The sequence below is a fragment of the Equus przewalskii genome, chromosome 28, assembly GCF_037783145.1.
Source record: "Equus przewalskii isolate Varuska chromosome 28, EquPr2, whole genome shotgun sequence".
NCBI lineage: Eukaryota > Metazoa > Chordata > Mammalia > Perissodactyla > Equidae > Equus > Equus przewalskii.
The window spans coordinates 18,458,091-18,485,212 of record NC_091858.1 but is presented as its reverse complement, the minus strand read 5'-3'; the positions used below and the strand labels follow the sequence as shown (position 1 = coordinate 18,485,212).

General features: G+C 37.0%; 1 long non-coding RNA gene across 2 annotated transcripts in view; it reads left to right on the top strand.

Annotated features, from left to right (window-relative positions):
* Positions 1-678: 678 nt before the first annotated feature.
* LOC103557571 (uncharacterized) overlaps positions 679-27,122 on the top strand; it is a 46,651-nt gene continuing 20,207 nt past the window's right edge. Inside the window, exons 1-2 of one of the 2 annotated variants that reach the window (XR_546509.2) lie at positions 679-796; positions 4,935-5,000. This is a non-coding gene — a long non-coding RNA (uncharacterized lncRNA). Of the gene's footprint in view, positions 875-4,934; positions 5,001-27,122 lie in introns of both variants that reach the window. The other variant, XR_011534122.1, reaches the window with a different exon arrangement.

The window sequence follows — 27,122 nt, the reverse complement described above, 5'->3', positions numbered from 1 at the left end:
CAATGTAACTGGTTTCCTTATAAAAAGGGGAAATGTGGACACAGAGAGAGGGAAGAAAAGTGAAGACGCAGGGAGAAGATGGCTCCGTGACTGAGTGACTCATCTGCAAACTGAAGAATGCCTAGGCCTGCCAGAAGCTAGGAGAGAGGCCTGGAAAACGTCCTTCCCCAGGGCCTTCGGAGGGAGCATGGCCTTTCTAAGCCTTGATTTTGGACTTCCAGCCTCCAAACTTGTGAGACAATAAATTTCCATTATTCTAAGCAACCCAGTTTATGGTACTTTGTTACTGCAGCCCTTAGCCAACTAATACAGAGCCTTTGATCAAATCTGGACCAGGATTAAGAGGGTTTTAGATCGCTTTCCTATTTCCATTACAGGGAGCAAGTTCCTTTAGGCTTTTACCCTTTTTCTGGCAACTCTAAGCCAGCACTTCATATAAAATAGCCAGAGAGAAAGCCCACTCTATGTAGAGTTTATGAAGATCACTTTCTCACACTATCCTTTTTCAAAAATCCATCACTTTGAATTAAGAAAATAATCCCGTGAAGAAAACCTTGGAAATATTTCCTACAATCAATAATTAGCCAATTGCCTTAGTTTCCTATAACTGCTATAATAAAAGAGGTCTCTCTCCTCCCTTTTTGTTTCTGTTGCTTCATCACTGTTACTGTCTTTGAACCTCCTACCTCCCTCTTATAAAGGCCCTTGTGATTACATTGAGCTCAGCCCGATAATCCAGAATAACCTCCTCATCTCAAGATTGTTAACATCATACCTTCAAAGTCCTTTTTGCCAGGTAAGATAAAGTATTCACAGACTCTGAAGATTAGGATGTAGACATCTTTAGAGGACCATTATTCAGTCTACGACAACAGTAAGTACCCCCTTTGCAAAATATGTTGCTATAAATACCAATTAAATCTTGAAAGAAACTTTTCAAAAGCTGGTCTTTTAAAATTGTTCCTAAAGAAATAGCTGGGAAAAAAAATACAGATTTAATAGAACTGCTACACCTTTTCTATGATAATCCATTCATTTATTCAGTAGATATTTATTTTTAAAAGTGCCATGTTTCCAGCACTTTCTCGGTTTCTCCTCATGGAACTTACATCATAGTAGAGGGAGGAAATTACAATAACTAAACAAAAAAATAAGTGCTATAGTTTCCAGGCCCTGTGAAATAAAGTTGAGTGAAGGAAGATAATTACTATTTGGGACAAGGATATTTCTCTAAAGAAAGTGACATTGGTACAGTCTTGAATTAAATGAGAGAGAAGACAAAGTGAATACTTGTGTGTAGATATTTCTGGGGAGGAACATTTCTATTAGGAGGTTCTTTGCGTCAAAAACATACTATTCTTAAGTGAATAATAATTTACTATATCGTAATAAAAATAAGAAATTTCTCTTAATCTGTTGTCGTACCAGATATAACCTAAGGGATCCTGACGCAAAATAAAAAATGAGGATGCTCTCTCACAGGTACGACGTGGAAACAGACTCAGATAGAATCAACTCCATAATTTTCAAAAGGAGAAGAGTTCAGTCATTAAATTCTTTACTCATTAAGGTGAGGCTCAGATTCAGAAGCCAAGACTCTAAAAAATTCTCTCTCTCTCTCTCTCAATATATATACATACAATTTCTGTATCTAGAAGGGTAGTTTGTTGACATTCTTGTCTATGAAGAGGGAAAGTTAATTGTATATAAAAGCTCATACTTTTATTAAACTATTGATTTGTATATAGTTATAGGATATCAGATATTACAAAAGTTAATGTATATCTGGTTTGAAATAGATACACTCAGATAAACCAAGATTTTTTCTTTTTTAATGGCAGTATTGGAGTATAACTTACACACCAGGAAGTTTATTTTCTTGTTTTAAGTGTCTGTGGAAATTTGTTATGTTACAGATGACCTGTAAGTAGAGACGGATATTCCTAAGAGTAATGAAATGGTCAATGTTCAAAGGTTTTACAATCTAGCTGGAGAAATAAGCATGAGTACCACTACCAAAAATGTAATAATACAGATATTATTACAATTCAAATAAGGTATAATAGTCTTTTGGCTATTTTCTTAAGTAATTCTTTTTTTGTTTTTATCTTCTTACCTCCTTCACCCATTTCTACTACCCCCTACCCCCTGCCGCTGGCAACCACCAATCTGTTCTCTGTATCTGTGAGCTTGTTTTGTTTTGCTTTTAAATATTCCACATACGAGAGATCATATGGTATTTGTCTTTCTCTGTCTGACTTATTTCACTTATTATAATGCCCTCAAGTTCCATTAATGTTGTAGCAAATGGCAAGATTTCTTTCTTTTTATGGCTGAATAATATTCCGTTGTGTGTGTATACAATTTCTTTATCTATTCATCATTGATGGTTACTTACGTTGTTTCCATATCTTGGCTACTGTAAATAATGCTGCAATGATTGTAGGAGTGCATATTTTTCAAATTAGTGTTTTTGTTTTCTTTGGATAAGTACCCAGAAGTGAAATTGCTGGATCATATGGTAGTTCTATTTTTAATTTTCTGAGGAACCTCAATACTGTTTTCCATAGTGGCTACACCATTTTACATTCCCACCAGCAGTGCAAGAGGCTTCCCTTTTCTCTACATCCTCTCCAACACTTATTTCTTGTCTTTTTGATAATAGCCATTCTAACAGGTGTTAGAGATGTTGAGCACCTTTTCATGTGCTAATTGGCCATCTGTGTGTCTTCTTTGGAAAATGTCTATTCAGATCCTCTGCCCATTTTTTAATCAGATTGTTGTTTTTTTTGCTATAAAGTTGTATGAGTTTTTAATATATTTTTGGAAATTATACCCTGACCAGATATATGTGGTTGCAAATGTTTTCTCCCATTCTGTAGGTTGTATTTTCACCTTGTTGATGATTTCCCTTGTTGTGCAAAAGCTTTTTAGTTTGATCTAGTCCAACTTGTTTATTTTTGCTTTTGGTGTGAGATTCAAAGAATCATCACCGAGAGCTATGTCAAGGAGCTCCACTACCTATATTTTCTTCTGAGAGTTTTATGGTTTCTGGTCTCATGTTCAGGACTTTGATCCATTTTGAGTGGACTTTTCTATAAGATGTAAGATAGCGGTCCAGTTTCATACTTTTGAATATGGCTGTCCAGTTTTCCCAGCACCATTTCTTGAAAAGACTGTCCTTTCGTTTTTGTATATTCTTGGCTCCTTTGTCATAAATTGATTGACCTATAAGCATGGTTTATTTCCTGGCTCTCTATTCTGTTCCATTGATCTTTGTGTCTGTTTTTATGCCAATATAATATTGTTTAATTACTATAGCTTTGTAATATAGTTTGAAATCAGGGAGCATGATGCACCCAACTTTGATCTTTCTCAAAATTGTTTTGGCTATTTGGGGTTTTTTGTAGTCCCATACAAATTTTAGGATTGTTTGTTCTATTTCTGTGAAAAACCCCATCAGAATTTTGATAAGGATTGCATTTAATCTGTGGATTGCTTTCAGTAGTATGGACATTTTAACAATATTTATTCTTCTAATCCGTGAACATGCAATATCTTCCCATTTGTTTGTGTCTTCTTCAATTTCTTTCATTAATGTCCTCTAGTTTTCAGTGTACAGGTCTTTAACCTCCTTGGTTAAATTTATTCCTAAGTATTTTATTCTTTTTGATGCAATTGTAAATGAGATTGAGTATAGCTGTAGTAGATTAGATATTACAAAAGTTAATTATATCTGGTTGAATATAGAGACACTCAAATAAACCAAGACTTTAAATTACATGGTATATCATTTTGAAAAGTAAGGATTATCCAAAAGCCTGCAATCCATTCTTTCCATTTACCAGATTATCCAGAAAGAAAAGGAAAAATGCAACCTGATCGATTTGCTAAACAAAATGCTAAAAAGTATTTGCTAATGGAACAGTCACTAACTTTGAAATGATTTTAGTAGAATGTATTTACTCTATCTAGATTTGTTTGGGATAAACAAACTTGAGAACTATGGAGTTATTGAATATATCATCTATTATGTCAGTCAGTATCAGATTTAGCAACCATGGAAATGGTTGACAGATGCAGAATAATGCCCCCCATCCCCCAACAAAAGACATCCGTGGACTGATCCATGAAACTTGAGAATGTTACCTTACATGGGCAATGGGGAATGAAGATTCCAGATGGCATTGAAGTTCCTAATCAGATGACCTTAAAATAGGGAGATTATCTGTTTTTGGATTTGAAGATGGAGGAAGGATTTCACAAGCCAAGGAATGCTACTGACTTCTAGAACCTGGAGAAAGCAAGGAAATGGATTTTTTTAGAGCCTTTAGCAAGGAATGCAGCCCTGCCAACATGTTGATTTGAGCCTAGTGAGACCCACACTGGACTCCTAACCTACAGAACTGTAAGATAATACAGTTGTGCTATTTTAAGCCCTAAGTTTGTGGTGATTTGTTACAGCATCCATAGAAATGAATCTAATATTTCATGATCAAAATGACTTATTTTGTGTAAGTGATGATACATAGAGCTCTGAGAGAACTCATTTGCTAAATCAGATTTAGCCAGGCTATGTCCTGATGCAGAAAAGAAGCACCTTGAGACCTGTATTGGCAATCCAATACTTTCTGCTTCATCTCTGCCTCATGGTTACTTATATCCTTGAAATTAGTAGTAAAATGTGATACTGTGTAAAATCTCTTATTCCTGTGAGTCTGATTTAGCACACCAATTGTTTATATTTTCTCATTGCCTGATTTTTTTCTAAATAAGAACTATCAATGATATATTATTATTCAATTCAGTAAGTGTTTATTTGGCAGATACCGTGTCCTAGTAGAGAATTAGATAGTATGTAAATGCATAATAAGTGAATGAAATAATTACTGTTTCAGGGAACTTACAATCTACTTGAATCATTTCAATTACAGCTCCATAGATATCAGAACATCATTTGAAGATGCTTGTTTCTCCTCTGCCCAAGATGAGAGTCAAAAGTATGTATTGACTTCAAGAAAATCTAACAAAAACTTTCATATCTTTACAGCAGTGTTGGCAGACTTTGAATCCTATTACTGAAAAAAGAAAATTAATCAGTTCTGGAAAGTGTCAAGAACAGAGAAAAAATGCTAAGATAAGGCTGCTTCTGTGAGCCAATGGGAATTTTATACATAGTAGGCCTTCAAGAGTTGTTTGCTGAGAGTGATTGAGTCATCACCGAAGTTAGATGGAGAAAAAAATTAAGTCGAGTTCACTGTGCTCTGCTCCTGTCTCCTCTATCAATTAGCAAGAATAAAGCCAACTCAATAAGGTGAAAAGTACAAACCTTTCAAGTCTAGAATAAATAAGCACAAGGTCTAGATCATTACTATAACAGGGAAAAATTGGAAAATCTGGTTTAGACATTGCTATTATACTTTAGAATTTAACTGTAGCTTCAATTTTGAGAAACAGATTTGATTCTGTACTGCTTCAAACACAATCAGGACAAAATCTAGGTTGAAATAGCAAGGAGTACAAAAATAAAAATAAAAAACTCAGAATTGAGGAAATTGAACTTGTCTAAAAACTCTGACAATGATCAGGAATCAATATCTGATAAAATCTCTATAGACTAGGACTGAAAACAACTTAATTAAGTGAAATTATTGATTGGGGCATGTAGTATAATGGTTACTTTATGTATGTAATGAGCATCTAAAAGTAAAAGTATTTCAGAAATATGCCAAATTTTATTATATCAACTCAGAGCTCTATTATTTTAATGTCTACTATTCTTAATGTTCCAATTTCCCTTGAGAAATGAAAGAAATCCCAGTGAACTGAATGCCCACCTCAAAAGGTGCTTTGATGTGAGGGTAATAAAAATAATAACAGCTATCACTTATCAAGTGCTAACAATATGTCAGACACTACATGCTCTATCACTGCGCAAATTATGTCACTTACGTCTTTCAACATCCTAATGAGATCTTATACAGCCCTTATTTATATGGGGAAATTAAGCTCAAGAAAAATTTGGTTATGTAGCTTGATAATACATGTAGTATGTAAGAAAGCTCAAATTGGAATCCTTGCCTATGACATAGCACATGATTTTAACAACAACCTAGCCAACTTCTCACTTTTACTTACTCCCTTATTTACCCACTGTCCACTGTCCACTGGAAAATGTTGGTTAATTTAAGACTCAGATGAAAGGTCATTACCCATCAGACTATTTCTCTAATATTCTAGGCATAGTCTAATGCATCATGCTTCTGCTGATCTATAGAGAATATACAAAAGTTATTTAACTTTAAGCTTTTCTATAGCTGAGAGCATTATTTCCTGGCGGAAGCTCCTGCATGAACTGATAAGTACAGGATTACTGATAATATGCAATTTACAACCATAATGAGAATAGCCAAATATTACTTAACAAAAGAACATTGAACACCTTTAACAATTTCAGGGGATTTGCAGGCATCAGAATGGATGTAGAAATACGAGTGACCAGATAGTTAGATTCAATTTCTGAGCTTGCTCATTGTTACAACTCTATTGAGAATTTCCCAATTTGCACATCACTCTTTCTTCTACACTTTCAATGTGCTAACTCTGATAGCCGCCTCTCCCCACCCCTTTCCTTTCTCTCCCTCCCTCCTTCTCCCTCTCTCTTCATACATCTCCCTTTCCCAGAGGTCACTAACAAATTGCTTTCCTAAGCAAACTATTGAAAGATTAAATTTGTCTTCAACATATCTTCTCCATAACCCACACCAAGTAACATATTGCCACGGCAGTTCACTCTAGCTACCAGTAAAATGTAGAGATTGAAAGCATAAACTAGCTAATATAATTAACTTATAGGTGTCCTAAGAGTACTGGGAAGTCACTTTCGTTGCAATTGCAATGGAGTCTTGGGGATGATTTCCAGCAGTGGCCAGCACTGAGCACCCCTAGCAAGCTTTGGTGAAGTGGCCTGGCTCTAAGATCAATTGCACACAGGAAAATTTAAATACTTTAAGTTATATTAATACACAAAATAATACAATGTTAACTAAAATAAAGTGAAAAGAGATTGTATCTGCTGGGGTGATATTCTTGTGAATGAGTAGGAAGGTGACACCTTGTCCTTGAAGGACTAAATCCTCCTGACACATGGTTACTTGGGTGCCTGCCGTCAGATCTTTAGGACAGCAGCTGTGTCTGTGTGCTATTGCTGCATCCAAACTGTGAATGATTAGACCAGAGCAATCCACACATGTCAAAATTTGATGAAGCAGGTCCATTTCCTAGATATTCTGGGACCATTTTCTGCAAAGGGCAGTGTTTTGCTTGTTTATAATGACTGTGGTTACTCTTACTGACAAGTGATAGCCTTTTGTGCAGAGGTATAACCAGTTCCTAATGTACTTTCAGGATTTCCAGACAGAAATGTTTATTATTGGAGATATGCTCACAAATACCTCAGTATCTCTTCACTGATAACTTCTTCTATGCCTCCTATTTCCTAGCTTCATATTAGGGCCTTTAGGAGTTGTTATTTTCCTTTAGATTATGATGTGATGGCAAAGGCAGGATGTGGTGTCCTCAGGAGGGTATCTGATAAACTCGAAATAACTAACACTATGTGACATCCCGTCTACATTCCTGAGGATCTAAATGATGCCTGAGAGGTGTCTCTAAGTTATTCAACATTATTAAAAATTGTGAACAACTTTCCTGAACTTGATGCTTTGAAAATTAAATCACTCTAATTTCTTCTCTTAAAATCCTTTAACCTAAGCATGAAGGCCTTTAACATGGCCAGGTAGGAAGTTATGACATCAGTATAACTAAAAATAGGAGCGGAGTTTGAGTAAAAGAAATGTGTTTTATTAACATTATGATATAACTATACCATCCAGTCGTAGTAACTGCAAGGAAGTCGTTGCTGAGAACTGGCACAAATACCCAGTTGCCCTCCCAGAATGTAGCTCTTTAAATCCAGGCTGAAATTTGCAGGGTTTTTTTTTTTTTTTTTGGAGGAAGATTAGCCATGAGCTAACTGCTGCCAATCCTCCTCTTTTTGCTGAGGAAGACTGGCCCTGAGCTAACATCTGTGCCCATCTTCCTCTACTTTATATGTGAGACACCTACCACAGCATGGCTTGACAAGCAGTGCCATGTCCTCACCTGGGATCAGAACTGAGTAACCCCAGGCCGCCTAAGTGGAACATGAGCACTTAACCACTGCGCCACTGGGCCGGCCCCTGCAGTTGCTTAAAGTGACTTTAGACCCAACTTCTTTCAAGGGCATGTTGTTTATGTAAAGTTGGAAACTTCAGCTGAGCATAATGCTTTTTGTAAGAATAGATGTGTAGAATATTATAAATGGTAATAAATAGCAACTGTGGCTTTTAAAATCAATTCCATATAAACATACAGTATAGATTCCTATACATATATAGTACTATCAAATCAAATAAGAACATGTGGTCAAGAAAACATCATACAATGAGAAAATATCAAAATCAATTTTAAAAAACTATTTTCTTTGGGCCAGCCAGTGGTGTAGTGGTTAAGCTTATGCACACTGCTTCTGCAGCCTGGGGTTCGCCAGTTGAGATCCTGGGTGTGGACCTAGCCCTGCTCATCAAGCCATGCTGAGGGAGTATCCCACATAGAAGAACTAGAATGAAAAGAAAGAGGGAGATTAGCAACAGATGTTAGCTCAGGGCCACTCTTCCTCACCAAAAAAAAAAAAAAAAAAGTTTCCTACAGCTGTTATAACAAAGGACTAAAGAGTGGCTTAGAACAATAGAAATTAATTGTCTCACCATTTCAGAGGCTAGAAGTCTAACATCAAGATGTCAGCAGGCAGTGCTCTCTCTGAAACCTGACAGGGAGGATCGTTCTCTGTGTCTTCCAGCTGCTGTTAGTCCATGGTGTCCTTGTCTTGTGGCATTCTCCTATTCTCATCACATAATCTTCCCTCTGTTCATATCTGCCTCTGTGTCCAAATTTCTATATTTCATAAAGACATCAGTCATTGGATTAGGATCCACTCAAAATGACCTCATTTTGACTTCAGTATCTCTGTAAAGACCCTATTTCCAAATAAGGTCATATTCTGAGTACTGGGAGTTAGGACTTCAACACATCTTTTTTTAAGAGGGATATGATTCAACCTATAACAAGTTACAAATATTTTTATTTGAATTTGGAAAATTTCTAGGATTTCTCCTTAAAAGCCTGTGCATTTTGCCCTTTGGTGACACAGTGTATTAAGTTCCATTCTTATAACATTTCTGCTTTTTGTGAAATATTAGAATTCCCTCTGATCACAGCTAAAAGATTTATGATACCCAACTTTGTTCCGTAGATGAGATTGGAGGCAAAGATAGAATCCTATGATACTGATTTATTAGAATTAAACTAGAATAGTTGTTTTATGTAAGTCCCTGTTTAAAGGAAGGCAAATAAATTAATTTTGCTCAACACAAATTGCTGTTTTCCACATTACTTTGATTTTCAAATCCTTCGCAAACTGATATTTTCCTCTCACTTTGGGTGTCTACTCTGTTATTTCAACGTATTTCTGGATAACTGTGGCGATTCCGAGAAACGAGACTAGCTCGTTTGACTTATCAAATGTTTAGTTGTTTGTGGAGAATTGTCTTCGTCCTTTCTTTGCCGGTGGAGCAGAGCACTGAATGTGGAGATGAGCAGTCGTTCAGGTGTCATTTTCTAAGCACTAGTGCAGGATCTCTAAGTAGGATACTTCCATGTTGGGAATTTCAAAATAGCAACTCGACCTTTATATTGCAACGAATTACCATGCAACTTTTATTGAGAAATAAATTAGGAAGTTGGGTTTTTCGTTTTTGTTGGTCACTGTCTTCTGAGTTTTCTAGTAAAAGATAATGCCACGATTTACGTTCCTCGGAAGCAGACTCTATGATGGCGTTTACCAGGCAGTTCGTTTATTCAGGAGTCTCTTTGGGATCAGCGCTCAAAAGTGAGAAGTCAACACTGGGCACAAGAAGCAACTGAACAGTGATGCAGACCCAAGACAGTCTTGGTCAATCCCAGGGAAAGTTCTGGAGGTAGAATGGTCCTTCAGAGTTGTCTCTTATTGCGTTGAGCTGGCCAGGCCATTATAATCTCTTAGGGATCAGGATGTGAGCCATGGAGGAAAGGCGCCATCTTGGGGAGACAATCTTCTCCAGCTGAGGCGATCCCTAAAGGACCTGATAACTGACAGATATATGCCCACAACCCACCCAAGAACTGAGACAAGTCCTTCTTTTCTGGGGAATCTGGGCAGTGTGTCCCAGTGTGCACCACAGGGAAAAGATTCCTATAATAATTTTGAGATGTGTTTTCACTGCCTATGCACTCATAATGTGGATCCACAGAAGCTATGAAAAACATTTAATGTTGTATTCATTGCATAACAATATAAAAAACAACTCTAAGCTTATATTTTTGTTTTCACTTCCCTTATTAATCTTCTTTGGATAGCATATAACAGAACATTGCTTCACCTCTGTTGTAACTTGAATTAGAGAATATGAATATGGAGTTATTTCTACTCAAAAATTGCTAAACTGTGTAAATGATACCATCATCCTGATCTAATGTTTTTTAATGTGAAGAAGTGTGTGTATGTGTGTGTGTGTGAATGGGGACGTGTTTGTAGTCCTGAGAATAACATCATTCTGTTACCAAGCATTTTACATTCGTCTTGGCTATAGCCAGAGAAAATATGATAGATACATGTAGGTGCTAGTCTCCTATTCCTAACGCCGTCCTTGAATTCTCCAGAAACCAAGCAATATCTTGGGCTCAGAAAGTCCAAATCTATTTTATTTGTTGATATTTCCACCTCCAGTATGCATAATGCCTCATTAACAATTGAATAGAGAAATAGTAAACTTTCAGTCTTGTCAGCAGAATCATTCTGAATTGTGCTAAAATAAGAGACTGGGAGGACACAACTCGTATTCTGATGACAAAGGAAGTGATTTTTAGAGAAAATAGATATCTTTTAACTTAGGAATCAACAGCCTTGATGAGAAAGTTTTCGAGAGAGTGCAAAAAATGTAACCTTGTTGCCCCTATCATTTTCCCTGTCACATTTGTCTCTAAACACCTAAGAGTAGGTCTGGTCAGTCGTAACTACATCCTGCTAATGTACGATGTCTGTTCAGTATGGATTTTTTCTATTCTGAGGTTCAGTTAAATTTATAACAGCTCCTGAAATATGACAAAATTTTCCTTTCCAATCAAGTTAGTCAAAATGCCAGCTTGGATTATTGAAATAGATCTCTATCTGGGTTCCCAACCTCTCCTGCTCAGAATCAAAACTAGTTTAATTTTCCAAACGTGCAGCTGGGTTTGAACCACATCTCTGCTCAAAAAACTCTATGTACCTCAGCGCATATAAAATTAAATAAAACCTCCGTGCTGGATTCAAGGTCATTTGTAAGATTGTTTTAGTCCATATTTAAGCTCTGAATTCACACTACTCTTACTGATGGCCCCTATTGTATCACACCACTCGAACCCCCAACCTGCATGAGCCCAATCAAATGAAGCTAAAGTGAACTCCAGGGTCTTAAATTAAAAGTCTGTATGATGAAATATACCCACCAGCCCTCTCCCATGTTGACAGATAAGTTAATTGACTAAATTTTTAAAATTTTCCTCAACTCCACTGTTCTAGAAGTTTTACAAAAATACTTTTATTTTATTGTCTTCCTAATTATACATTTCCTTCTTTCCTTCCTTCCCTTCTCTCCTTTTCTTTTGTCCATCCTGTTCTTCTTCTGAGAACTGCTTTCAAGTTTGCAATTTCATCCCCACTACGTGGAGAACAATATTCAACAATGTATTCCAAGATGGATCTGACTCGTAAATACGCCACTTATGAGATGACTGTATGCATTTGACATGCTCTTCACTCTTCTATAAATTATTTTATTTTACTTACTTTTAAAATGATGCAGCAACTTTCTGAATTGATATTCATATAAACAGACATATTTATTCCACAGTTTAGATTTTGGGGTTTAAAAAAAAATCTTCTTCGGTATGCCAATCTGGCAATAATCACTATATTGCACCATTCTTTCATTTCAGCAGACCATTTGAACCTTGTGTGTAATTATGATCTGCCAGTCTATTTGTCTTTGGAAATTATAACTCTGTTCTTTAATCTTCTTTGTTTTTAACGAAGAGCTTAATTGGTGTTTTAGACAACTGCGTTGATAATTACGGAAATGTTTTTTGATAAATTTTCCCATGGTGCGACATAAAAAATGCAAATAGATGAGAACAGTTAAGAAATTAATGTTAATAATTAATTAACATTAATTTTAAAAATTAATAATTATGACGGTAAATTAAGATTCAATATAACTGTGAAGAAGAATACAGAGCAAATGTAACAGAAACAATAGTCAAGCATTAAAAATTATAAAACTTTCCTCAGGTGAAAAAAGACCAGGAAGAACAATCTATAACTATCCAGGTGGGTAAGAAAAAAGAACTTATGTACAAAAGAGGTCAAATTAAGCTGGCTGCAGACTGCTCACCAACGTCAAATGTTAGCAGGCAAGGGAGAAATATATGCAAAGTTTTGAAAGGAAAAATGTTTTAAAGAATTTTTTATTCATCTAAACTGTCTTTCTTGGGTAAAGACATTTCAGTTATACGGGGATTTAAAAATATGCATTATTCTTCTTTTAAAAATACTTAAATTTGATGACCTGCCAACTGAAAAATTGATTACAATTAAGAACCCCAAAACATAAAAATTATGCATGCGATATCTGACTTGAAGCACTCAAGCCAAATAAGCATGGTATCAATATCTATGCTATTATTGTTAGTCTTGTTACAAAAGTTGAATCCATTTAAACAGAAAAATCTAATTTTAAAAATAGTCCTTCAATTTCTAGATTTTTTTAAACACATATCAAGAAGTAGGTAGACAAGAGAAATGAGTAAGTAAATAAATATAACCTAAAACCATAAATTTAAAAAAAGTTAAAGAATACTGACTCTTTGAGAAGGCAGCAGATGCCAAGGTGAAGCTCTAACCAGTGGTTACTGCAAAAGAGCTAACTGCAAGAATAGAGTGAATGGGACATCAAGGCACCAGCCAAGAGGGCTCCATAACCCAAAAACACACAGGGGGATTTGCCCCCAAGTGAACAACCAAGAGTCTCAAAATCAACATCATGAGAGCCAATAAATACACTCAGCAAACAGGAAAAACCTCCACTGAGGAAACAGAGATGACAGTGAACATGGACACAAGTGCATTCAATACCCTATTGGAGGTCTGGGGTACATCACATACATTATATAACAAGGACATGTTTTCGTGCCACCAAGAGCAGAAATTAATGCAAAATATTTAACATTTAGAAACATAAAAATGATTAGATTTGAAAAAATTAAACCACATATTAAGATGGGCTAAATAACAGACTGGTATTAGATCAAGGAAAAACAAGATAAGTGGTAGATTTTTCTGAAGACAGCATAACATTATAATTATGATATTATCATTAAAGACAGGTGGACAGAAGGTAAAGAGATGGTAAATGTGAAAGAAAGGGAAGAAGGCATAGATATGAATATATACATTCCAATATGATTTTTATAGACCTTTCAGAAGGAAAGACTAGAAAAAATAAAAGATTTTGTTAGAGCTGCTACCATAAGTAAGATAATAACAAATAGTACCAAAAATGATGGGGGAAGAGAAGGCATACAAACACAATGTGGCCAGTCCAGAAGAATATAGATCTTGTAACAAAAGCCTATGATTCCCCACAAGGACTTCCCATTCCTGAAGGCCTTCATAAAAGTATAAATTCTTGTAAATAGGAGTTGGTAAGTAATCTGATAAAGCAGAGACTATTATATTATGGAAAGGGAAGTTTCTGAGCTAAGGAAAACACTGAGACCACAATTCACATCATTAATGATCAAATAAATAACTTAGAAATAAATAACTTAGAAGCCCACTCTTACAGGGCCTACACACAAATTTATCCATTTTGGAAAGCAACCTAAAATCACCAGAAAGAAAGATGCATAGCCCTTTGGTGAAAAGAGACTCACTTGATAGACTCTGGGTGCATCTTGGTGAGAGAAAAGACCTCCCTAGGCTGGGACCATCTGCCCAGGGACTGAGACTTTGGTGGTAGCCATTATTGTGACCTAGTACAGGTGTACTGACCCAGATGCTGGCAGACATCATTGGAATTCTTCCCTTGCACTGTTAGCATAGGGGTCTGCCACAACAACTAGAGCACCCATTTAATACAGCTTAGCAAGGGCAGGCAGCCTGCCCTAGGGACTGGCCTCACCTAACAACAAGCCTTTAGGCAACTTGTGGGCCTGCATAAGAAGGGTGCCTGGAATCAGCTAGGCAAGTGGGTCTGCTTCTGCAGGAGAGGGCATGCATGAGGGGTGGGTCTGCACTGGTGGAGTGTGTGAGGCTTCTGCAGCAGGGTGACTGGGTCTGCTTCAGCGCATAGGGGAATGCTCATGTGGCCCTGCAGGTTTTGGGGCTTGTCAGCTGTAGCAGATTTGTGCTTCTCAAACAGATACATAGGAGATCAGCCCCACCTTCCAAAGCCTGAAACTATTGGGTATTCCCGTGTCTGGTGTTGGCCCCACTCAGCTGCACTCCTGAGAGAGCTGACAACAGCCTTGCAGTCTGGAGGCCTATAGCAGTTGTAAGCCCCTGAGCCTAGCAACCAGCCATGCTGGGGGCCAACTCACTTAATAGAAAAAAACTGCAACAGGAATATGCTGTTAGACCTAGAAGCCAGCTATGCTGAGGCATTCCATGCCTGATAAAGTGGCTGAAGGGGCCATAGCAGTCACATACAGCTGAGCACTACAAGCAGCCTGCCAGGGCAACAGCAGCAATAAGATCAACCCTGCCACAACAGAAGGACACACATAACCCAAACAGGGGACACTCCTGGAACATTTGGAACTGATGATGAGAGGGAAGCATACTGCTGGGTATTCACATTAGACAAGACTTGGAAGCAACTTCGGTGCCTATCAAAGGATGAATGGATAAAGAAGATGTGATGTATATACACGATGGAATACTACTCAGCCATAACAAAGGATGAAATCTTGCCATTTGTAACAACATGGATGGACCTTGAGGGTATTATGCTTAGTGAAATAAGTCAGAGGGAGAAAGTCAAATACCATATAATCTTACTCATGAATAGAAGATAAAACAACAACAAACAAACACGTAGAGATAGAGATTGGATTGGTGCTTACTAGAGGGGGAAAGGGGAGGGAGGAGGGTGAAAGGGATAACTAGGCACATGTGTGTAGTGATAGATTGTAATTACTCTTTGGGTGGTGAACATGCTGACTTCTACACAGAAATCAAAATATAATGATGTGCACCTGAAATTTATATAATGTTATAAACCAACGTTACTGCCACACACACAAACAAAGAAATTTTGAACAAATTTTACCTTCAATTCTGAAAGGTTGGAAATCAGCTAAGAGTAGAAAATGTTCAGATAGTTTCTGGGAGCATAGTAAAGATGACTGCACTGACAGAGTTTGATAACAATGTGTAACATTAGCTATAACATTGAATGAATTAAAACCCAGATAAAATATAATCTCCATTAGAGACTAATCAATTTCTAGCCATTGAACAAGAAAAAGTAATGCAGAACAGAAAGAGCAAAAAAGATCTTGTCTGCCTTGGAGAGCCTGAAAAAAATAAGAAATATTTTAGACTGAAGTAAGTGAAGTGAGGAATGTGGGACCTCAGCTGAGAACTTATCAAGTCTGTGTATAAATTAATTACAAAATTCCTTCACTAACTATAAAAATGGTTCCCCCCCCCCAAATAACCCCTTTTCCATCGCACTATAAGATAACTAACCCTTAACGTCCATATCCATGCATGTTCACCCGATCCCCACTTGTCCTGTTAAGTAAGACTTGCGGATCGTTTGGTGATTGATCTCTTTCCTTCTAAAGCAGGAGACACACTTCCCAGTCAGGCCAGGCCAAGACTTGATCTTACTCCTCAGTTAGAAGCCACAAGGGAGGTGCAGGCAGATCTTGAAGAAGACAAACATCAAGACCACCAGCCTAGGATGAGACATTTTCACCGTCTCTAGGAAGACCGTCGCTCTAGGAAAGGGGATGGGGCTGCTTCTACTGGCCCAGAGGATTTCGGGCAATTTGATACCCTGACTGTTTCATAGGAGCCTTGTTGGATCTGCTAATTTGGCTTTCTTTGGAACTCTTTTATTCTCACAATTATATCCTGGACTCAGTTTTTGACAGAGTCTGTTCCCTGCTGCTGGAAATGAAAGGCTGTTTACATACTGACATGGAGGCCTTCTGGCTTTCGCACTATGCCTTGAATTAATAACTAACTAACATGAACCTGCCATTTTCTTCCTTAAAGGTTTCAACGGCAATTAACAACAAGTTATTTTCTTAATTCTTATGTATTTACCAGTTTACCTGTGTCTTTCATGATTGATATGTTGCATAAGTCAGTCCATCTTTTTCACGGATCCCCATCCCAATTAATCTCAGGTTTTTGGGTAATTAGGCATTATTAGCATTCATAATCACGCCTGGTAATATGGCCCATGTTGCCATCTGGTATGTGAGTAAACCAATTCTAAAATTTCATCCTGAGGAGTCTGTCTCCTAGAGCTGCTTCTGGCGCCAGTTCTCTTGATTTGAACTCCCCCAGAAGCAGTCTTTGGGATGAATATTTGAGTATAAGTAGCTTATTTGTTTATTTGGTCTATTTGGTAGTTATTTGAGGTCAGAAAACAATGGTAGGGAAGTGGGAAAGTGAGCAAAGGAAGACGTGAAAGCCGATAAGGTGGTGTTATCAAGTAAGTTATCACTGTAGGCAACTGCAGCTCAAACCCGTGGGGAAAATTGGGGAAGCAGCAGAACACGCCTCAGAATCTCAGAGAGGTGAAAAATCTGGGAAATTTTCCAGTTCTGATGAGTCCATGTTTGATGGATGCTCCTGGAGTGCATAAGTTCTTGAAGACTTCTGGTCTGTCCTTCAGGAGCCCAGAGAAAGCCTTCAGGCAGAAGTGGAGGGGCTGGTAGTTGAAATTTGGGGTAGCAATGTGAGAAGTAAGTGCTAAGTTGATAGGAGCAGGACAATGACAGCATGTGTGATGAGAAGTAAAAGAGTTAAAATTTTTAGGAGCCAGCCTGGTGGCATAGTGTTTAAGTTCGTTCACTCTGCTTTGGTGGCCTGGGGTTCACGGATTCAGATCCCAGGTGTGGACCTACACATCGCTCATCAAGCCATGCTGTGGTAGCATCCCATGTACAAAACGCAGAGGAAGATTGGTGCAGATGTTAGCTCAAGGCTGATCTTCCTCATTAAAAAAAAAAAATTAATGGTCCTTGTACTATCAAGAGGGGTAAAAGTTTTGATTAATACGATGTCTGATAAATTAAGTACTCATGTTTTAGTCTGGGATAACCTATTAAAAAGCAATTCTTTGGGATAAATATCATGCAGTGCTCATGATTCGCTTTTGTCTTTAATAAAAATATTTCTTTATTAAACATAAAAAACTAAACATTTCTTAATAAGTCAAACTTATAACTCCTTCCTTTTCCCTTGGAGCAAATTTTCCAAATGCTGTTAGACTTTGGAAGTTCTTTGTACTTATTTTCCAGAAATGCTTAGAAATAAAAAAATCTCACTTAGAATTAACCTGAATCACTTGGCCATATTAAAATATTAGAATAATTTTTTCACAGAAATTCAGAAAACATGCAAATGAGCACACTTTTTGAAAAAAAATAGAAAATATACTCCAATCGATCAAATATTTCCTACCCAGGTTCATACCAGATATAAACAAAAGAAAATGGGATTGCCATCAGATTTTTAGACATTAATATTCAACGTTGTTAAACAGTTGAGCCATATTTAATAACACTCATGGAAAGAAATCGAAAGCCAAGGATTTTATAATTAGCTGGCCTTTCCTTTAAATCAAAAGTCTACAGAAAACAATTTTGAATGCACAATAACCCAGGAAATATTGACTTCTGATGATTCTACTACTAGAGGATGTGCTTAATTTCAGGAGATGACTGAGGAAACCATGTCAGGAAAAGACAGACTGGTGGTGAATACTGAATATATTTTTAATAAAATTAAGAACAAAGAAATCAAAGACTGATATAAGATGACAGAATGTTCTGTGTTATATACTCTGATAATGTCAAAACAGCCCAACTAACAAAAAGTAGGAAGAGAAGAGTTATTATAAAATAAGCCCACTTATTGACTCATAGGTAATAACAAAGTAAAAATATTTTATTGAAGTTGACAAATTAGGCAGTAAAAGCTTAAGCATATTTCTGAACATAAAGATGCACACCAAAAAAAAGATAATACTGTTGACTAAATAGGATAATGGAGGAGAAGAAGGACAAGAAATTCTATTTTTGTTTGTAAAAAAAATGAAAAGGAGACTAAAGATGTTAATATAAAAGTCACAGCAGCAAAGGTATGCACATTTTTTAAAATAATAGAATGATAGCAACAAAAAAAGAACAAAGCAAAACACATCAGATATTGAAAGAGTATATGTGTATATGTGCGTGTGTGAATAACATATTCATATATAGCCATTATATATGTGAAAGTAGATATAATATACATATATATTCACACATAGACATAGACATATATACATAAATATATACACACATGCATATATGCATATATACATGTACATAAAATATTCTTAGATTTTTATTCACATTTTTAAAGTAATTTGTCTCAAATTATTTGCATTGGCAGGTACAAATCCACAGATGGAGAAATAGTTTATAGGTTGTGAAGTATCATGGTACTTTTGTTATTTAAAATTCATGTCAAATTATTCCCCAGCATGTTAAAATGGCAAATGTCTTTTCTGGGAAGGTATCCAGGTTTACATGGATTTTATTTCTTTGAACAATAATTTCACCCTTTTATGATGCAAAGTCCAAATATGGTTTTTGATGACATTTCAGAAACTTATATGCAGTTTAGTTTTTGAAAAGTTGCAATATTCTCTTACTAACTTCTTCTGCCCATAAGAGGACATTAGATAGAAACTTGTTATTTTATCTTCAGAAGTTCATAACATTAAATTGAGGCTTCATGTTATGTTAAAAATCTAACAGTGAATTCATCATTTTGCTGTTAACTGTTTCCAACAAATTGTACTTTTTGATGTCCTTTTCTTGTAGTGGCTTCAAGCCTTTCAGAGTGCATCAAATTCAGAACTGTTGAATTTCCCTTTATTACGTACGTTTCTCACTACTTTTCCTTCAACAATAATTGGTTGGCACATCTCAGGCATTTTATTTTCCCAATGCCTCCTCGCTTTTCTATACTGTCTTCCCATTCCGCAGTCTCTAAGGGCTCATTTTCACATTAGTGGGATTCTTCTGACTGGCAATGCCTGTCTACCACACTGTGCGCAATGTTGCCAGACAGAACTCTCATATCATCTCTCAGCTTGGAAAATTTCAATAATTCCACTTCAATCCAGAATCCTTTGCCTAGCACCTAATGCCACAAAAATTCTGTCTTTTTTGCCAGGGGGCATATTTCTCATGGATGATTATGTATATTTTTTAAAATATTTTTAATTGAGGTATAATTGACATGTAACATTAATTTCAGGTGTACAACATAATGATTTGATATTTGTATAAATTGCAAAATGATCACGAGAATTGGTCTAGTTATCATCCGTCATCATACATAGCTACAGAACTTCTTTTCTTGTGATGGGAAATTTTAAGACTTACTCTTTTGGCAACTATCAATTATGCAATACAATATTGTTAACTATAGTCGCCATGCTGTACCTTACATTCCCATGACTTATTTATTTTGTAGATGGAAGTTTGTACCTTTTGACTCCCTTCACCCATATTGCCCACTCCCCAACCCCCACCTCTGGCAACCACAAATCTGTTGTCTGTATCTATGAACTTAAGCTTGAGGGTTTTTTTGTTTTTTTTACATTCCACATACAAGTGAAATCATATGCTGTTTGTCTTTCTCGATCTGACTTATTTCACTTAGCATAATGTTCTCAAGGTCTATCCATATTGTCGCAAATGACAAGATTCCTTTCTTTTTTTTATGGCTGAATTATATTCCATTATATATTTTTTTTCGGCGTTTTTTATGGTTCCATACAAATTTCAGAATTGTTTGTTCTATTTCTCTGAGAAACGCCATTGGAATTTTGATAGGGGTTGCGTTGAATCTGTATATTGCTTTGAGTGGTATGGATATTTTAACATTAATTCTTTCAATCCACAAGCTTGGGATATCGTTCCATTTATTTATGTCTCTTAAACTTCTTTCAATAATGTCGTAGTTTCAGTATATAGATCTTTCACCACTTTGGTTAAATTTATTCTTAAGTATTTTATTTGTTTTTTTGATGCAATTGTAAACGGAATTGTTTTCTTAATTTTTCTTTCTGATAGTTTGTTATTAGTGTATAGAAATGCAGCAGATTTTAGTATATTGATTTTGGATCCTGCAACTTTGCTGAATTCCTTTCTTAGTTCTAATAGTTTCTTTGGTGGAATCTTTAGGGTTTTCCATTTATAGAATCACGTCATCTGCAAACAGTGATAGTTTTACTTTCTCCTTTCCTATTTAGAAGCATTTCATTTCTTTTTCTAGCTTAACTACTCTGACAAGGACTTCCAATACCATGTTGAATGAAGATGGTGAAAGTGGACATCTTTGTCTAGTTCCTGACCTTAGAGCAAAAGCTTTCAGCTTTTCACCATTGAGTACGATGTTAGCTGTGGGCTTGTCGTACATGGCCTTTATTATGTTGAGAAATGTTCTCTCTATATCCACTTTGTTGACAGTTTTTTTATCATAAATGGATATTTAATATAGTCAGATGCTTCTTCAGCATCTGTTGAGAGGATCATATGATTCTTAGCCTTCATTTTGTTAATAGAGTACATCAAATTGGTTGATTTGCGGATGTTGAACCATACTTGCATCCCTAGAATAAATCCCACTTGATCATGGTGCATGATCCTTTTAATGTATTATTGAATTCAGTTTGCTGATATTTTGTTGAGGATTTTTGCATGTATGTTCATCAGACATATTGGCTTGTAATTTTCTTTTCTTGTGAGATCCTTGTCGGGTTTTAGTATCAGGGTAATGCTGGCCTCATAAAATGAGTTTGGAAGTGTTCCTTCCTTTTTCATTTTTTGGAAGAATTTGAGAAGAATCAATATTAATTCTTCTTTGAATGTTCAATAGAACTCACTAGTGACGCCATCTGGTCCTGGACTTTCGTTTGTAAGAGGTTTTAAAATTAGTAATTAGTAATTAGTAATTCAATTTCCTTACTAGTAATCAATCTGTGCAGATTTTCTATTTCTTCATGATTCAGTCTTAGAAGATGTATGTTTTAGGAATCTATCCATTTCTTCTAAGTTGTCCAATGTGTGGGCGTATAATTGTTTTTCTTATGATCCTTTGTATTTCTGTGGTATCTGTTGTAACATCTCCTTCATTTCTGATTTTACTTATTTGAGCTCTCTCTATTTTTGCTGAGTCTAGCTAAAGGTTCATCAATTTTACCTTTTCAAAGAGCCAGCTCTTGTTGTCATTAGTCTTTTTTATTGCCTTTCTAGTCTCTATTTTAATTTCTGTTCTGATCTTGTTTTTACTTTCCTTCTACTAACTTTGGGCTTTGTGTATTCTTTTTTTCATTTGTTCCAATTCCTTGACGTATAAAGTTAGGCTGTTTGAGTATTTTCTTGTTTCTTGAGGTAGGCATTTATTGCCATGAACATCCCTCTTAGAACTGCTTCTGCTGTATCCCATAAGTTTTGGTATGTTGCATTTCCATTTTTGTTCATCTCAAGGTATTTTTTTATTTTGCTTTTGATTTCTTTGTTGACCTATTTGTTGTTCAGTAGCATGTTGTTTAGCGTCCACATATTTGTGAATTTTCCAATTTTCCTCTTTTTATTTCTAGTTTCATACCATTGTGGCTGAAAAAGATACTTGATATGAGTTCAATCTTCTTAAATTTGTAAGCCTTGTTTTGTGGCCTAACACATAATCTATCCTGGAGAATGTTCCATGTGCACTTGAGAAGAATATGTATTCTGTTGCTTTTGGATGGAATGTTCTATATGTATCTGTTAAATCCATCTGATCTAATGTGTTGTTTAAAGCCAATGTTTCCTTATTGATTTTCTGTCTGGATGATCTATCTATTGATGTAAGTGGGATATAAAGTCTCCTACTATTATTGTATTGTTGTCTACTTCTCCCTTTAGGTCTGTTAATATTTGCTTTATATGCTATGATGGGTGCACAAATATTTACAAATGTTATATATTCTTGCTGGATTGACCCTTTTATCAATATGTAATGCCCTTCTTTGTCTCTTATGACAGTCTTTATTTTAAAGTCTGTTTTTTCTGATGTTTAAGTATAGCTACTTCAGATTTATTTTGGCTTCCGTTTGAATGGAATATCTTTTCCCATCTCTTCACTTTCAGTCTGTGTATGTCCTTATGTCTGAAGTGAGTCTCTTGTAGGCAGCATATAGATAGGTTGGGTTTTTTTAATCCATTCAGCCCCTCTATGTCTTTTGACTGGAGAATTTGGTCCATTTACATTTAAAGTAATTATTGATAGATATGTGCTTATTGTCATTTTGTTATTTTTTTTTTGGCTGTTTTGCTCTTCCTTTCTGCTTTTCTTCTTCTCTTGCTTCCTTCCTTTGTGGCTTGATGACTTTCTTTAGTGATATGCTTATAGTCGTTTCTCATTTATCTTTTGTGTATCTACTGTCAGTTTTTGCGTGCTGGTTACCATGAGGCTTACATTTAATGGTTTATATTTATATCAGTCTATTTTAAGTTGATAACCACTTAAGTGTGAATGCTTTTACTTATCTTTACCAGTGAGATTTATATTTTAATATTACTGGTTAATACCCCTTTTGTCAGCTTAAAGAAGTCCCTTTAACATTTCTTGTAAGCCTGGTTTAGTGGTGATGAACTCCTTTAGCCTTTGCTTGGATAGAAAATTCTTTACTTCTCCTTCAATTCTGAATGTGGTCTTTGCTTGGTAGAGTATTCTTGTTTAGAAATTTTTTTTCTTTCAGTACTTTGAATATATCATGCCAATCTCTTCTGGCCTGCAAAGTTTCTACTGAAAAATCTGCTGATAGTCTTAGGGGGGAATCCCTTGTATGCAACAAGTTGTTTTTCTCTTGCTTCTGTTAAGATTCTTTCCTTGTCTTTAACTTTTGACATTTTAACTATAATGTGCTTAATGTGTGTCTCTTTGGGTTCATCTTATTTGGAACTCTCTGTGTTTGCTGGATCTTGATGTCTGTTTCTTTCCCCAGGTTAGGAAAGTTTTTAGCCGTTATTTCTTCAAATAAGTTTTCTGCCACTTTCTCTCTCTCTTTTCCTTCTGTGACTCCTGTAATGCAGATGTTAGTCTGTTTGAAGCTGTCCCATAAGTCACTTAAGCCATCTTCATTTTTTTCTTCCTTTTGCTGATCTGATTGAGTGAATTTCTCTGCCCCATTATTGAGTTTATGCCCCATTATTTCTTCTGCTTTATCTAGTCTGTTGTTGAATTCTTATAGTATATTTTTTCACATACTCATAAAGTGAGTATGACCATTGCTTTCACCTCTTTATCATGTAAATTACTTATCTTTGTTTCATTAAGGTTTTTTCCTGAAGTTTTATCTTATTTCGTTTGGACCATATTTCTTTGTTTCTTCATTTTGCTTGACTCTCTGTGTTGGTTTCTGGGTATAGACAAAACAGTCACTTCTCTCAGTCTTGAAGGGTTGGCCTTGTGTAGGAGGTAAAACTTACTGTTCAACCTTGCCCTAGCTCTTGATTGTCTCTCAAAACTTTGTGACTGTTCAAGCAGCCTATTTTATTTTTAAATAGCTCCAGGACTAGCAAGTGGGCCTCTTTCACCAAGATGCTGGCGTGTGTTTCAGTCTGCTCTCTGTGCAGTGCCCTAGGACTGGTAGCCTGCCAAGAAGTGTCTCTTCAATTCTTACAGTCCTATAGGAACCAGGATCATAAGCCCCTCTGTCCAGAAGAGCTGGGTGATCAAGGAGTACCCCCTGGACAGCAGCTGCAAAAACCAGGACACCAGATGTAAAGACTAGGGTACCAAACGTGTATAAGAGTTCCCTCCAAGAAATGCTGGTGCTCTGGAGCGTGGCAGAGGGAGAGTGTAGATAGCGTCCACCCTCCGTGGTCTCAGGAAAGGTTTATAGTCAGCCATTACACATGTGTTTAATTAGAAGCCTGCTGCTCAGGCTGAGGCTATGATGATAAGCTAATGGGTCTCTTTCCAGGAGGATTGAGTTTCTGGGCCTGTTGCTCCTTGCTGCACCCTGGGGGTGGCAACTGTTTAAGAAGACTTTCTGCATTAGTTACAGTCCTGTGGGACCTGTGAACATTAGTTCTGCTGGCCACCAGAGCGAGGTGATATAGAGATGTGGCCTGGCAGCAGCCACAAATATCAGGGCAAGAGAAGGGTATAAGCTCCTTTCTGTAAGACACTAGCAAGCTGGAGTGAAACAGAGGGAGAGCGCAAAGATTGCATTCACCAGCTTCCATGCCCTGAGAGCAGCTCGGTGGGCCCTTATGGTGTGCCAAATCAGAAGCCTTCCCCTCAGGCCCAAACTGCTGGGCCAGCAAATAGGCCTCTTTCACAAAAAGACTGGGGGTGTGTTTCAGTCTGCTGTCTGTGCAGGGCCCTGAGAGTAGTAGTCTACCCATAACTGTCTCTCCAATACTTGGAGTCCTGTGGGACTCAAGACACAAGCCCTCTGGCCTACAGAGCCAGGGGATCAGGAGGTGTCCCCTGGGTGGCAGCCGCAAAACCCAGGGCACTAGACATGCAAAGGTGGTGCCAAATGGCTGGAGCAAGGCAGAGGGGGAGTGCAGCTACGGCAGAGTACAAAGAAAAAGAAAAACAAAGAGAAGAAAAAGGGAAATAAAAAGAAAAACAGCAGGTGCCTGTCAGCTTTAGTAAGGCAGAAGAAGGGCAGGAAGGTGGCACCACCAGCCTCCATCCCTGGAGATTATTCCAGCAGGCCCCTGCCCCTCAGACCAATGCTTTAAAGCTGGGAAATGAGTCTCTTTCACATAAAGTCTGGGCACTTCTTAAAGGGCTGCTTCTGCACTGTGCCCCGGGGCTGGTGAGTCAGTGCACAGGCCCTTTAAGAGATGTTCTTCTGTTCACCACAGCTGCAGGCAGCATGGGTAGAAAACCCACTGGTTTTCAAAGCCAGATGTTTTGGGGGCTCATCTCTCAGGTGCCAGTTTTAAAAATTGGAGTACCTGTTGTGGGGTACAAACCCTTCACTGCTCAGAGAGAAGCTCAGGGGTTTGAGTTCCCTCCTGGTTTTGGGTTTCTGTGCCTGTGTGGGGTTCATGGTGAGACTGTGGATTGGCCTTCCCTCCCCACTTTGATGTGCTTTCCCTCTCATCTGCCCAATGGGAAGAGGCCGCTCTGCCAGTTTTTAGGTTTTTGTCAGAGGAAATTTTTCCGTATGTAGCTGTAGATTTGGTGTGTCCACGGGAAGAGGTGAGTTCAAGATTTTCCGACATGACCATCTTGAACTGGAACTCCCAAACTCTAATTCTGATCACCATCTCGCCTTCTCCTATAATTCAGTCAAACTGATCTACTTGCTTCCCAAACCACAAGACATATGTTGAGAGGCTATAGAATAGTAAAAAGCATAGACTCTAGAACTAGAATTCCTGGCTTCGAATCCTGGCTCTACCACTTGGGTGAGCTTGAGCGTTTCTAAATTTTGTTCATGCCTTGGTGTTGTTATCTGTGTAAGTGACACAATGGGAATGCCTATTTTAAGGAACCAGTAAATATTAAGCACTTAAAATGGCATCTGGTTGGGGGCCGGCCTAGTGGCACAGCATTTAAGCTTGCACGTTCTGTTTCAGCAACCCAGGGTTTGCCGGTTCGGATCCCAGGTGTGGACATGGCACCGCTTGGCAAGCCATGCTGTGGGGCACGTGTCCCACATATAAAGTAGAGGAAGGCGGGCACAGATGTTAGCTCAGGGCCAGTCTTTCTCACCAAAAAGAGGAGGATTGGCAGCAGATGTTAGCTCAGGGCTAATCTTCCTCGAAAAAACAAAAAAAGGCATCTGGCAACAGGTGCTCGTCAATTGTTAGCTGGTATAAAACATGTCCAGATGTTCCTGATTTTTGTATTTCTATTTGTTTTCACTTGCTCTTGGCTTGTTAGCTGTTTTGCTATAGAGTGTCAGCTTCTGAATAAACACATTTTAATTGATTAATCTTGAGTTGGTATAAATGATGACAAAAAACTAGAAATTATGGATTTAAACATGCTAGTAGGCATCCTTAGCAAATCTTATTTATTTAAGCTAAATGTTTCTGCTACTTTAAAAAGGAGGAGGGCTATTCGCTTGGTTGTCAGGTTTAAGAATTTAAAAGGCCATTATTCCTTTGCTCTATATACGACTTTTTGATTGCCTGTATTCATTTAAATATTATATGTGTTTTCATGAAAACTGGCTAGCATTCTGCCAATTTAGTAATTGAATAATTTAAACATTTGAAAGTGTTTTCAAACATTAAGAATAGATAACATTAGTTTTTACAACCTCTATAATACCTTCCTTTATTATAACCTATCAACTAAACACTATTTCAACGTGTGACAGGATTCAGAGATTTTAGTGTAGAGGGAATTGAAAGATAATTTTGCCTAGTTTTGTTATTTCCCAAGTGAGATAACTTGACTTTACCCAGGCTCACTGAGTTCATGCGTCAAATCCAAGATGAAAACTCAGGTTTGCTAAATCCGCGCCTTTTGCTGATCCACATATGTGTAAGCATTTGTGGATTTATACAATAGAAATTCAGAGATTCAGGAATTTCATTTATTATTCAGAGTCTTAAATATTATATTTGTGAATTTTGAATGTTAGCTCAATACATTGATGTTATTTTTAAATATTAATAGAGTG